We start from the raw sequence: 7044 nt of genomic DNA, 5'->3' as shown, positions 1-7044 counted from the left end.
GTCCGTGGGATTTTCCAGGCAAGAGTACTGGAGTGGGTTGCCGTTCCCTTCTCCAGGGGATCTTCCCGACCCAGGGATCAAACCCGAGTCTCCCACATTCCAGGCAGACCCTTTAACCTCTGAGCCACCAGGGAAGCCCTCTGAGAAGACCACTATAATTGTTGACTTCCACTAACCTGAGACCTCCTACTCCTGATTCCTAAATTATGTGACATGACCAACAGGTCAGGAGCCATCACATACACTGAGGGAATCAATTCTCAATATAGCTGCTGTGTATATTCTTCAGCTCAACTTTCTGTTCTGTGGTCCAACCCATGTTTTATAAAGAAGCCCTGCCCAGTGATAAGAGTATTATTTATATTTCCCCAGTGAGATTCTGCCTCTGTAATCTAGTCTTCATCTTGTGTAAGCATATGACTCACAGGCATTGGTCCTTTTCCTGAAACCCGGGATGAGAGCCAACTCTCAGTTACCTGTGGTATAAATGCCAGAGATGACTGGAGAACTGAAAGTCATTGGTGAGTCCCAACTTCCAATTTAACCAATAATGTTATCCTCCTCCATGGCCTTAAGCTTTCTTTAACTATTGATTCGAATGAACACAGAAAAGGCCAAAGAGAAAAGGTTGCAATCAAAGGGTGTACAATTACTGAATGATTGAGAGCTTGTCATTTCCATTCTCTGACACAGGCAAATTCTAGGTAAGTATTTTCTGCCATCAGCCACCACCAACTCCTTTATCCAGAGCAATCTGACTTCACCCACCTCATCAACCACTAAACACACTCTTTCAAAATCCATGATATTCAGAAGTCAAAACCAGTAACATTTTTACTCTTCTTCAGTTTATTTTTCCAAGTTTCTAGTGTACTGGACAGTGTTGGCTATTACTGCCAATCTTAGATTTTTTTCCTCCTGATTTTCCGTTCCACTGCACTCTCCTGGTTATACCCATCGGCAAGTCCTGTTGAAATGAGGTTCATTCTAAATACAGCCCAAGCTCAACCACTTCTCATGACCTCCACTACTACCATCTTTGTCCTTGCCATGTTATTATTTAAGTAGGAATAAAATAAGCCCCTACCTTGTCTTCCAGGCTTTTTTTGCCCCTGTTTATTCTGTTTTCTCCAGAGCAGATAGACTGGTCTTTTTGGAACACATATTTTTTTTTTAATTGAAGTGTGTATATATAGATATACATACTTATATAGTATATAGGTATATCTGAATTACTTTGTATATATATATATACACATATATAGGAATATTTGAATTACTTTTTGTGTGTATATATAGATATATAGGTATATCTGAATTACTTTCTGTATTTATATGTATACATAGATATATGTATAGGTATATCTGAATTACTTTGCTGTATAGCAGACAATAACCATGACATTATAAATCAAATATATATATAAACTATATATATTCTTTTCATTTGTTTTTCATTATGGATTATTACAGGATGTTGAGTATATTTCCCTGTGCTAAATTGTAGGACCTTGTATAGTAGTTTCCATCTGCTAATTCTAAACTCCCAGTACAACTCTCCTTTATCCTCCATATCCCTTGGCAAGTGCAAATCTCTTTTCTGTGTCTATGGGTCTGTTTCATAGATAAGCTCATTTGTACCATACTTTAAATTCCACATGTAAGTGACATCACATGGTATTTGTCTTTCTCTTTCTGACTTGCTTAGCTTAGCATGATAATCTCTAGGCTCATCCATGCAGCTGCATATGACATTATGAAATTCAAATTTTATCACCACTCTATTCCCAACCCTTTGATGGCTTGCTGCCTTTTTAACAAAAGGTGAACACCTTATACAAAGCCTATACTTCCCAAATTTTCTGCCCTCACCTGCTTCTCTGACTTCTCTCTTGCTGCTGTCCACGGAGCATGCTCTAGCCATGTTGGCCTTACTGTCTTTTGAATATTAGAGCCCTGGTTTTTTCTGCTCCAGATCCAGAATGCTTTGGCTCCACAGTCTATAGCACTGTTTGCTCCCCAGCCCCACACATCTGTGCTCATATATTACTTCCATATAGACGCCTCTGTGCCCACCCTAGCATGCACACATGTGGCCACCCTAGCTAAAGCAGCCCTGACACTGAAGTGTATCATGTATTACTGACTTAATCACTGTCCACAAGACCTTGGGTAAGTTACTCTGCCTCATTTCTTTCATCTGAGAAATGAATCTTATAAAAGCAGTTACATAGCTTATAGACTTGTTATCAGGATTTAATGAGTTATTACTTTTTAAAAGCTTTCCAGTAAATGATAAGCCTTATATAAAAGTTTGATACTATTATTGTTATTAATATTTATTTGTCTTCTTCTTTTCCCACTAGAAATGCAAATTCCAGGCATAATCTGTCTTGTTCATCCCTCACTGTTGAGATGTAGAACTGTGAGACATATACAAAGCCTTCAATAAGTAATTTTTGAATGAATGAATGAAACATTAGAAACATGAAACCACTCCTTTTACCTTCACTGGCTCCTGTTTTGTTTGTTTGGTTTTTTTTTTTTTTTTTGACAATTTCTTTGGTGAAGATATTTCCTCTGTGTCAATCATTGGTTTTCTTGGCATTTTTCCTCTACCCTCACTCTTTGAAGTATTGGACTTGAAATGTTTCTCTGACACCAGCTATAGTCTCTGTGATGGGAGTTCCCACCATCACATCTTTAACTCACACCACACACCCAAGTTCCACATTAGGGAGGCAGCTCTAAGTAGGTGGAAATTTGGGGATCAGGAGACCTGAAATAACATATTAGTTCTGAGACTTCACTTGTTTTGTGACTCAGAGAAAACCACAACCTTTCCAGAAACTATATTCTCTTGTAAGTAACAATTATTAATCTTCTCCTTCCGTCTCAGAGAATGCATTTAAGCAAAGAGTTAATAGATGTAAAGTGTTCTTTAAATTGGAAAACAGTATACATAATTTTGAGGTATTGTCAAATACCTTGAACATGCTGTTTCTATAAGTATATCCTGTTGTTATCTTGCATTCAACATATTTATACTAAATTAACTTCTTTTTTCCAAAGCTGAATCTTTCTAACTTCAGTTTCTCTTATTTCACATATCCAGTCACTAACCACTTCTGGTTTTCTCTCTGTAATGTGTCTGAAATTTTCCTCCTGCTCTCTGTTATGTCAGATGTAACCACAGTTGTAGCTTTCTTCAATTTATATCTAGGTGATTGCAACACTCATCTAGCTAGGTATTCTGTCTTCTTTTTTCAGTCAATCAGACTGATTTTCTCAATCAGTCTTCTTAAATAAGAACCCTTAAATTTTCTCAAAACACTAATCATATTCAGTTTATATTACTGCTGTAACACACTGCCACAAATTTAGTGGCTTAAGCCAATAGATCTCATTGTGTTACAGTCCTATTGATCAGAAGTACAATGTAGGTTTCCTTGGGCTAAAAGTAAGGTGTTGGCATTGGGTAAATATTAAGGTGTTGGTGAGGCTACATTCTCTTCTGAAGGCTCTCTGGGAGAATCCATTTTCTTGTCTTCTCAAGCTTCTAAAAGCCACCTGCATTTTTTGGTTTATGATAACTTTCTTTGTCTCAAAGTCTTTAACTTTGGGTCCAGTCCTTCTCAGACTACAGCTCTCTGACCACAGCTGGGAACAGCTCCCCACTTTTAAAGGCTCATGTGATTAGACTGAGTCCACTGGGCTCATCAGAATCATCTCCCCATATTAAGGTCTGTAAACTTAATCATATCTGCAGTGCCCCTTTTGTCATGTAAGGGACCATATTCACAGGTTCCAGGAATTAGGACAAAGACATCTTTGGGGCATGGGGAGTGGTGGTGGGTATTATTCAGCTTATGATGCCATCATGTGTCCCCGATCAAGAACTTTAAATGATTACTTATTAATCATTAATCATTCAGTTCAGTTCAGTTGCTCAGTCGTGTCCGACTCTTTGTGAACCCATGAATCGCAGCACGCCAGGCCTCCCTGTCCATCACCAACTCCCGGAGTTCACTCAGAATCACATCCATTGAGCCGGTGATGCCATCCAGCCATCTCATCCTCTGTCGTCCCCTTCTCCTTCTGCCCCCAATCCCTCCCAGCATCAGAGTCTTTTCCAATGAGTCAACTCTTCGCATGAGGTGGCCAAAGTACTGAAGTTTCAGCTGTAGCATCATTCCTTCCAAAGAAATCCCAGGGTTGATCTCCTTCAGAATGGACTGGTTGGATCTCCTTGCAGTCCAAGGGACTCTCAAGAGTCTTCTCCAACACCACAGTTCAAAAGCATCAATTCTTCGGCGCTCAGCCTTCTTCACAGTCCAACTCTCGAATCCATACATGACCACTGGAAAAACCATAGCCTTGACTAGACGGGCCTTTGTGGGCAAAGTAATGTCTCTGCTTTTGAATATGCTATCTAGTTTGGTCATAACTTTTCTTCCAAGGAGTAAGCATCTTTTAATTTCATGGCTGCAGTCACCATCTGCAGTGATTTTGGAGCCCCCAAATATAAATATAAAGTTTATCTTCTCAGTATGATTTTGAAGATCCTTCCAACTAAATTCTAACTTATTCCCAAGTAGATATCCGACACTATTGTCAGGGTGGTTTTCCTTACATATCTTTAACGTGCTATGATTTTCTTGATTATTCTTCCATTTGAAATGTCCTACAGTCCCACCTTCACTTATCAAAGTCCTGTCAATCTTCCAAGTCCAGTTAAAGTCCCACTTCCTCAGTAAAAGCTTCCCCATTGGCATAACCTTTCTCTAAATGGCTTGATATAATACTATTTAGGATCTATGGTAGACTTCTGTTGTTTGCCTGTTCAGAATTTGCTTATTCTTCCTCTAGTAATAGCTCTCTGATTTTCCTCTGTGGGAAAATATTCTCCCATTAGGTACAAAATCTATGGCTTTCCAACTAAAATGTACTAGTGGCCAGGGCAAGAGGTGAGGTCATGATCCCAGCTAAGTAATCAGATGCTGCCTCCCTTGACTACTTGCACCCAGGAACAAAAACAGTTAGAATTCACACCTTTTAGAAGCAGTATACTGCTAACTAAAGCACTAGAACTTCCTTGATTCTTTGGCTTTTAATTCTATCAAACCCTATATATCCTTCCCAAAAATTTATTCTTGGTTAAGCCAGAGTCAATTTCAGTCTTTCTCCTTTAAAAGCCAAAGAACTCTAACTACTAACGCCTTGCATTGTTCTTTATATGTCATGATAATTTCAAATTCCTCTTCTAAGTTTCTTAAAATCTACCGTACATTTAATACTTCTTTTGAATACTCTACAGTCCTTACATATTACTAGATACTAAAAAAAGATTTTCTATAAGTATTAATTGATTGACTCATAAATTATTAATTTTTATCATTTTTCCAGAACATAAATTATCCCTGATGACAAGTTGAGGGTCAAGAATATGACTTATTTCCCTGGTATCAATCCTGCTGTCCAGAGAAAAAGACTAAACAGAAAACCATTGCTCCTTGCTGACAGATGGACTGGAAAAAATCACCTTTCCACTGATATTTTTATATGTGTGCCTGCTGAGTCACTTCAGTCCTTTCTGATTCTTTGTGACCCTATAGACTGTAGCCTGCCAGGTTCCTCTGTCCATGGGATTCTCCAGGCAAGAATACTAGAGTGGGTTGCCATACTCTTCACCAGGGAAGACCAGGGATCTAACCTGCATCTTCTGTGGCTCCTGCATTTCTTGTAGATTCTTTACCACTAAGCCACTGGGGAAACTCATAATTTATTCATATTTCCTATATTTCCAATGAGTCCAACCATGCCCTTATCCAAAGCTTTGTCACATGGCCTCCATTTAGCATGTGTTGGAGCTATTAACAACTTCCTGACTCAGGAGTCGAACCCAGGTCTCCTGCATTGCAGGTTGACTCTTTACCAACTGAGCCACCAGGGAAGACCTATTAACAACACCTGCATTAAATCACTTGGCTGTGCCTATTTTCTTAGTAGGCACAAGGCTCTGCAGGCTCATGTGAAATTTTTGGAAGACTTTTCCTAAATATTTCTCTAAATTTAAATAAACTGAATGCCCTTCTTTTGTTTGGCTCTGTATGTTGGGTATTTACCATTAGTTGGCCAGGCAGGATATTTTTAAGGGTTCCATATTTTATGTCTCTTTCTTAAAGAATTCTTGTTGGACCCTATTGAACAAAACAATGTCTTGTGACCATTTGAGGAGAAATATGTTCTAGAACTGATCAAAGTCATATACATTGCCTACAATTTCCTATTTTTTAAAAAATTGTGATATTCTATCAAAGTCTAGTCTTCTGGGAGATTTTTCCTTCTGCATAATGCCTTCAAAATGTCCAGTTCTGCAGTTTTTCCATTGTTGTACAAATTTGAGGATAATCCTCTCTGAAACCACTTGAAAGTGAACCATTCATCACCTTCCAGAAAAGACACCAGGTTTTTGGCCTGAGGTACAAAAAGGATGGAGTTGAATGTAATTAAACAGTAACATGGTAGAAAAAAAAAAACAATAAGGGACTGTTGATCATTGAGCATGTTACCTTTTAATGCCCAGTAGATATCCAAGTGGATAGATAATTGTATAATGAAGTTTAGAAATCAGGGGAAATACCTAGTCAAGGAATAGTCTGTATACAAATGGCAATTAAAGGCACAAGGCTGTATGATATAAAGTAGAGCTTGTATATATAGAGAAAACTTGAGGAGGGCATGGCAACCCACTCCAGTATTCTTGCCTGGAGAATCTCATAGATAGATGAGACTGGCAGGCTTCCATCCATAGGGTCGCAAAGAGTTGGACATGACTGAAGCAACTTAGCACATATGCATGTAGAGAAAAAGTTCCAAAATTAAGAGCTCGGGCAGACTCTAGCATTTACAAATCAGTGGTGGAAGACAGAAGATAGTAGGGAAGATCAAGGATGAGACTGAAAACAGGTTGACAACCAGATGAGGAGGGCATCTTGGAAGTGTTTCAAGGAGTTCTTTTCCTTACTTAACCCTGTGGGTTCT

The sequence above is a fragment of the Ovis aries genome, chromosome 6 (assembly GCF_016772045.2).
Source record: "Ovis aries strain OAR_USU_Benz2616 breed Rambouillet chromosome 6, ARS-UI_Ramb_v3.0, whole genome shotgun sequence".
In the NCBI taxonomy this organism is placed as follows: Eukaryota; Metazoa; Chordata; class Mammalia; order Artiodactyla; family Bovidae; genus Ovis; species Ovis aries.
This window is presented reverse-complemented; position numbering follows the sequence as displayed.